The sequence below is a fragment of the Pan troglodytes genome, chromosome 11 (assembly GCF_028858775.2).
Source record: "Pan troglodytes isolate AG18354 chromosome 11, NHGRI_mPanTro3-v2.0_pri, whole genome shotgun sequence".
Classification (NCBI taxonomy): Eukaryota; Metazoa; Chordata; class Mammalia; order Primates; family Hominidae; genus Pan; species Pan troglodytes.
This window is the reverse complement of record NC_072409.2, coordinates 114,560,209-114,568,640: the sequence shown is the minus strand read 5'-3', so window position 1 is coordinate 114,568,640 and position 8,432 is coordinate 114,560,209.

The following is an 8,432-nucleotide window of genomic DNA, read 5'->3' as shown; positions in this document are numbered from 1 at the left end:
TAGGGGAGAACATTACGGTTTGTAAAGAGTAGCTAGGGAATTCACTGATAAGGTAACATGTGATTAGTTGCCACATAGAGACCTTGAAGAAGAACATTCCAGGAAGAAGGAACAGAAAGGACAAGTTGCCTGAGAGTCTATTTAGACTGCTTGAGGTTTAGCAAGAATGTCTGCGTGGCTGGAGTGGGATAAGCAAAAGGAAGAGAATAGTTGGAGATGATGGCAGCATGGGGAGTAGAGGCTGTCAGATCTTGTGGGCAAGTGTAAGACTTTTTAGCTTTTGCTCTAAGAAAGATGGGAAGGGTCTGAAGGGTTTTGTTCAGTGATAAGAAATGATACAATTTATATTTTTAGGGTATTATTTTGACTACTGTGTTGAGAAAAAATGATTAGAAAGCAAGAAAGAAAGCAGATTGAAGGTTTTATCTAGGAGCAAGTTGGTGTCTTAGACAAGGGTGGTAGTGGCATAGGTGGGAAGAAATGGGGGTTGGATTCTGGATATACCTTGAAGGTTGAGACAACTGTAGTTGCTGATGGTTTGGATGGGATAAGTGAGAGGAAGAAAGATGTCAAGGACAATACCATGGTTTATAACCTGAGCAGCTAGAAGAGTAAAGATACTGTTTGCTGAGATATCACAGAAGGAATAGGCTTCAGAGTGTGGGGAAATATCAGAAATTGGTTTTGAGCATGTTGTTGGAGATGCCTATTAGACATCTAAGATGTCAACTAGGAATTTGATATAAGAATATAAAGTTTATGGAAGAAGTCAAAATGGGATATAATTTTGGAGTATATCATTTTATATATGCTACTTAAAGCCACGAGACTGGCTAACGTCACCAAAGAAGTATGTGCAGAGAGAGGAGAGAAGTCTGAGGACCAAGTCATGGGATATCTCAACATTTAGAGTATGTGAGAGAAGAAGGAACCTACAAAGGCAGATGAGAAGTAGTAGCCAGTGATGTAGTGAAATAATCAAGAAAGGTGCCCAAAGCCAAGTGAAAAGTATGATCAACTGTTTCAAATGTTGCTGATGATTCAAATAAGATGGAGACTAAGAAACTGGCCGTTGCATTTATCAACGTAGTGATTATTAGTGACCATGACTGTGCAAAATCCTGACTGGAGAAAATGGAAGGAGACATATCGGTGATGTAAAACTCTTTGTAAGATCTCAATGAAAATGGAAGATGAAAATTTAAACCTTAATTGGAGAGAGATTTTGGGGTCAAGGGAGGTTTTTTATGTTTGTTGTTTATTTGTTTTTGAGTTTATTTGTTAAGATAGGAGATAGTACACCATATTTGATGACAATGATAATGATGACGTAGAAAGGGAAGGATTCATATGGACTGAAGGGGAAAATTGTTGGAGTGAGTAGAGGAGAGGGGCTGAGACTTGTGGAACAATTGGAGGGGTTTGCCTTTGATATGTGCATGGAGAGGAAGACAGGAAAGCACTAGAAAGTAACCATCCTGAGGGCAGAGGTTTTGTGTGTGTGTGTGTGTGTGTATGTGTGTTTTACTGAAAACTAGTTTTATTTTAAAATTAAGTGCATAGCACTCATCTAATTCCATTGGTGTAGACTTTAGCACCATACTTGTTTTTTGCAATTAATGTCATAACACAGATACATTTTGGTTTGCAGTCTGTACTTGAGTAGTGTTTATTTGGTGGACTTTAGTGAAGCCCTTCATACATATTAATCTCTTCACAGTTGTGTGTTTTTTTAACTGCTCTCTCTCGGCACATGGAAAGTAATCAGTTGCTGACTGAATGAATAGAACAGATGCAGGATTTGGCTTAATATCCCTCCATGTTTCTCATTGCACCTAGAATAATATACAAATATCTTAACTCCACATAAAATTTAACTTGTGATCTGTCTCCAGCCTTACTCACTAACTCCTCCATTCTCCTTCTCACCTACTTACACTGTCTTCTTCCATTTCTATGAACTCTTAATTATCTTCCTTATCTCAATTTCCTGTCCTAAAATGCTTGCCTTTTTCATCCCCCACTCTCTCCCCTTAAAACATGGCCAACATCTCCTTATCCTTCAGCTCTCACCTTAAATTTCACTTCTGCAAGAAGGCCTTCCCTGCCTGCCCAATGGTTTCTCCTGTCAATCTCTCTCATCTACCTTCTTCTTCTTCTTTTATAATGTATATGTGTATTTTCTGTATCTTTTCCATGACTTTAAGTTTTGTCTTGTTCACTGTTATATAGCTCAATCTAGCACAGAACCAAGGTCATAGTAGGTACTCAAAAATATCTACGTTATAAAAAATGGGGGCTTCCATGTCAAGAGGGCAGATTAAACCATATTTTCCCACTGTTTTCTAAAACCCCACTAAAATGAAAATAAAGGAATAAAAATATAAAAGCATAAGAACAAAGAACAAGGGAAGTGAAAACAGTGGATAACAGATAAATTTTTGGAAGATGAGAAACAGATGGAGGATAGGTGACTGATTTAGTGGAAAAGAGGAAGTTGAAAATACCTCTTTATAGAGGAGAATATATTGACAAGAAGTTAGCCATTCCTCCCTAACAAATCATGAAAAGTTTCTAGAATGTTAGATGCCAGGCTTATGGCCTTCTGGATAGGGGGTTAGAAGATTCTTCTCTGGAGAAACAGGTCTAGAAGAAACATATAAACAGATATTGTCATAGGAGAGGAGGCCCAAAACAAAAGCCCCATCATCCTAAAATAAAGCCCAAAAGCTTACAAGCCTAGCTCAAGCAAACAGAGCTTTAATTTTTTTTAAAAAGGCATTGAAATGACTATTTATTTTTTGTTATTTTATTTTAGATTCAGGGAGTACATGTGCAGGTTTGTTACATGGATATATTGCATAATGGTGAGGTTTGGGCTTCTAGTGAACTTGTTACCCAGATAATGAACATTGAACCCAACAGGTAATTTTTCAATCCTCACTACCTTCCCACTCTCCCTTCTTTTGGAGTCCCCAGTGTCTATTATTTCCATCTTTATGTCTATGTGTATGTATTGTTTAGCTCCCACTTATAAGTGAGAACATGCGGGTATTTGATTTCTCAAACAGAGCTTTTATTCTTTACTTTTCATTATAAATGGATGGTCAAAGAGCAATGGACAACATGAAATACGGAGACTATAAAAATATACTATATGCTGAGAACACAAAAAGAAGAAATGTGGAAGAAAGAGATGATTCAGAGACTAGAAGAGGGATGGGAAGATACTGCATTTATGAAATGAGAAAACGGTACTCCAAAAAAGAACCAGAGAAAAAGATTAGTAAGTAATCCCACGAGAGGCAACATTAAAACTAATAGAAGGGATAGGCATGGAAGATGAAGTCAAATTGCTCCTAGAAAGCAGACAGAAAGATTAAAAGATACTCATAGGAGAGAATACTTAAGCAAATTAGAGAATTGGTACAGAAATCAAAATGACCTAAGATAGTAGGATGTCCAGAAAGAGAAGTGGGGGAGATTTTTCTTTCAAAGAAATAATACAAGAAAAAATTTTTCATAATGAAAAGAACAGGAATCTCCATACTGCAAAAGCCCACTTAGTTCCTAAAATCACGACCAGAGCCAGGATACATACTCATGACAAGAAAGAAGGGGAAATCCTAAAACCTTGCAGAGAGCAAAACACAGCTCACTTACAAAGATGAGAAACTAAGATAACATTGTTCAATAGCAATGATGGAATAAATACAGACCATAATAGAGCAAAGCCTTCTAAATTTGGAGAGAAAGTGATTTCCAACATAGAATTATATACCTGGGGAGATTCATAATTAAGTATGAAAATAAAATAAAGACAGAAAATTTCAGGTATGCAAGTTTGCAATAAATCTACTTTCCATGCTTCTTAGAAGCTACTGGAGGAAGTTGTGGAGTCTGGGGAATAGAAATTGCAATACAGTAAAGTGGTGAGGGGAACTTCCAGGATGGCAGGAAGGAAAACCTTGGGACATCAGCTCTGTGGCAGGACTGGAGAACAACAGTGTAGTCTGGAGCAAGAGAAGACAAGAAAAAAAATGTGATTAACAGATTTACCTAATATTTGAAGATATGAAAAATTAAACTGAGGGCCTCTAAGAGAGGGTAGGAATATCTGGCCATAAGTGCCTAGACGTCTAAACAAATCCCTCGAAAAGCAAAAGTTTCTATGCTAAAGGTAATCATGCTTAATACTTGTCACACAGGTGAGCAACATTCAACAGTCACAATAATGTATATGTGAAATGATGATGAGCCTGAACAGTGCATTATATCAGGAAGGTGCAGAAAGGGTTAGTGAAGGTATGAGGAAGAGTGCTGTAAAAGAGCTAAAGTCTCCTCTACCACAATGAGAAGTCAACATTTAGTGGTTAAAATTGAAATCGGGAAAGAATGACATAAGCACAATATTTAAAAATATTTAGAAAAACTGAAAAACTGCTAATAATGTTGAAAGTGGGTGTTTCTGGGAAAGAGGATGGTGGTGAGGAAGGGAGGAGTGAGTCAAGGAGCTGTTGTCTTTTGTTATATACCTCACAGCATGAATACTTTTTAAAAACTATGTATATGTATGACAAATAAGTAAGCATCGACTTCGGGAAAATTAAAAATGAGTGAGTGAGTGAGTAAGACACAGAGCAGAGGCTCATGGCATCTCTACCTTGGGATGTGAGTGGGGGAAAATAAAGGGAATCGGCAGCTAGTTTCCCCTAGGTCAGTGCATCTGATTACAGGAGTTGACTCCTGATTGAGCCCACTGGGTTAAACAATGATGTGTCTCCTCCTCTCTTGGGAGTAATGTACATCCCCACACTCACCAGAAGTTCTGCAGGATATTTTCACTTGAGTAGCATGATACCAACTATGATTTTTTATTCTTTGTAATTCAAACCTTCGGCCTGGATTTAAACCCATACAAAAGTTCTTCTCAAATCACGTCCTCAGCATTTAAAAATGTTATAATCTGGATGGGAAAACCCGAGCTAACTGTTTGCAGGGAGGTCAAGGGGAATTTATTTACAGTCTTGTCTCTACTCTCACTTGACCCACATACTTGGGCCTCAATCCCCTGTACACTCTTATTGACTTCAAACAAAGAAGGTGCACCTTCATCTTCAGGGATCTGCGAGGTAACCAGATGATTGGCTTATTGGAATAGTGATTCATCTCTCAACTAGGAGAGAAGAAAACTGCTCTAACGATATAGGACATAAATGGAAACCAGAGCCCTGTTAAACTCACAACCTGAGTGAGCATTCTTATCTCTTGTGTTCCTTTTAAATCAACATGCCCATTAAAAATATATATATTACATGTGATATCATTTGAGGAGAAGAAACTTGATTCTTTTAACAGGTCTGTTCTTTGCTAGGTGTTATACTCAGTTTTTACAAGGGGCTCCACATTGTATTTCTGGACACCTTGTATATGTCTGATAAAGAGTAAAAAGCTAACATCATTTGTAGACTGAGGACCCGAACTGTGATGCCGAGTGTGGATATAATCAATAGGACAGTGATGAGTCTGGTTAGATATACCGTCTATACTGATGACCCCATTTCAATATAAATTATAGTTCAAAAATGTGGTAAATGGGGCAATGTGGTGATCTCCATGTGTGAGTATGTAGAAGTGTGTGCATACTTATACACACATATGTTTAGAGTAAATATGTACACATTTATGGCAAAGATAAAGCCATAGTTAAGAAGAAAAGGACGTAAGATCAGTGGTGTAAACCAAGGACAAGAACTTGGGATTGTGGTAAGGGAAGGAGATTAGAAGTTAGAGGATTCATGCTGAAAGGTGAAAGTAAAGCCATTTTGTAGGGCTGGAAGGGTTTTTCTGCAACTCCCTTCTGCTTATAAACAAGGAAATGTTGCCCTGGGAGAAGGAACTGACATATTCAGGTCACACGGTTAGCCAGTAACAGAGTTAAAACTAGACCATGACACTGGACCCAGTGAACTTTGCAATTTATTCTGTTCCTTGCCTGGTCAAGTAGTGACAAGAGTCAGAGGTCATGGTCAGGCTTTCTTGTGACCATAGGATGGTTAGAGTTCACATGGGAAAAGGGTGAAAAGGTTAAGCATCGACTGCAACAGAAATGACCTGTCATTTGCCAGAATTCAGGCTAAGAGGCTAAACAGGTTAGAGATGACTGAAGATGAAAAGAGGTTCATCTTGAATGCATGTTTTATGTGTGAATCCATACCAAGTGGGAGCTTCAGACAAAATGGACTGATAAAAATTTTTCTAGTTGCTTTTTATATCTCAGAAATAACCACAGTATAGTAAATAAGAGGTGGCTTTCAATAACTGACTGAGAGTGTTAAGACTGGCTGATGGCAAAGCATGTAGAAACAGATTGGGAGAAGGCATTGGGCTTAGGGCACAGTGTCAGGGTCCAGTCATGGAGAGGAGTCAGGCACTCTTTGAATAAAAAGAACCAACATTTATTTAGCTGTTGTATCAGAGTCCCAGCTGGAAATAGATGGCACACTCAAACTGAGTAATAGAGAATTTAATAAAGGAATGATTTTCAAAGGTGTGGCCAAGATTTAGGGAAAGCAACACTGATATTTCCACTCTTTAGGGCTGGCAGCAGTGGAGCCCTTAATACTCAAGGCCAGAAGAGACAAGTGGGTCAAACAGGCTCTGGAGCCTGGAGGCAGCAGCTGCAGCTCTAGGAAAGTGTTACTGGCAAGAGATTTTGATGTAAGGATGTAGCCAAATTATGGTGATCTGATGGGAAAGGAGTCAGAGGGAAACAACAACCACCACCCTCATTTCACTTTTCTCCAGTGCTCTGATCTCGTACCACTATCTCTCTTTATCAAAACCTATAAGAAACTGGAAGGCATTGGGGTTCATTGATAGAGTCTCCATGGGTCAACCTCTTAGGGAAGAGCAGGGAAGAAAGGGAATCAGAAGTGGCAAGTACAGGATATCCAACACAGGGGGCTTGAACGATTATGACACATTTCCCGTAAACTGGATATTGATTTATTATCTGGATAGACCTGTTTCTTGAGTGCTGTGGTCTGAATGCTTAAATCTGCCCAAAATTCATAACCTAACTTCCAAATTGATAGTATTAATAGGTGAGGCTTTCGGAGGTGACTAAGTCATGAGGCCAGTGCCTTCATAAATGGGACCAGTGAAGGTCCTTTAAAAGAGGCCCTGAGAGCTTATTTGCCTCTTCCACCAGATAAGAAAGAAGCAAGCAAGCACCATCTGTGAAGTAAGGAACAGGTCCTCAGCAGGCATCAAATCTGTCTTGATCTTGTACTTCCCAGCTTCCAGACTGTGAGAAACAAATTTCTGTCATTTACAAGCTACCCAGTCTATGGTAATTTGCAATAGCAGACCAAAAGAACTAAGATATTGAAAAACAATTTTTTAAGAGAGTAACTTATGCTAACATCACACAAAATTACCAGGCTTTGGAAATGATGGAAAAAAGTCAATTCTGAGAGTGCTCCTTATCATGCTTCCATGATTATTTTTACTGTGTGCCACTGTCCTTTAACTTAACATGGTAAGATGGCTTTCTCAGGTGGGTTGATAGATGGAAGAGCCTCACTTGACCTTATATTCTTTCAAAAAAATTCAGCTCTCTTGACTGAATGGAATATATTAGTCACATGACAAAGTCTACTGTGATGACGCAGTCTCCTTACCTTTAGTCCTGATCCATGGAAACCACTGTGGTTTCCAGGTGTAGAGGAATATGAGACTACTTAATTTTGAAAGTGCATGGATTTTAGTGGAAACAGGAGCACTTGTTCCCCTAGAGCCATTTCCTGCAATATAAGGCTAAATCTTCCCTCACTGTTTGTGAGTTTAGTAAAACATTTTATGAGCTCACCGTGGGGTATTGAGACCTATTAACAAGTAATTGGCCTTATAAGACCCTAATGAATAAAGTAGAATAACAAATAACTCATATACACTAAGAAATACAACTGTCAAATGAACAGGAATTATTAGTTGAACATTTGATGGATTCTCATTGTTACCGGAAAGGCGTCTCTATCCAGACCCCAAGAGGGGGTTCTTGGACTTCATGCAAGAAAGAATTCAGGGCAAGTCCACAGAGTAAAGTGAAAAGAAGTTTACTAAGAAAGTTAAGGAATAGAGAATGACTATTCTACAGGCAGAGCAGTGGCATGGGCTGCTCAGCTGCTTACACTTGTTGCTACTTCTTGATTATATGCTAAACAAAGGGTAGATTATTCATGTGTTTCCCAGGAAAACGGTGGGCAATTCGCAGAACTGAGGGTTCCTCCCCCTTTTTAGACCATATATGGTAACTTCCTGATGTTGCCCTGGCATTTGTTAACTGTCGTGGCACTGGTGGGAGTGTCTCTTAGCATGCTAATGCATTATAATTAGTGTATAATGAGCAGTGAGGATGACCAGAGGTC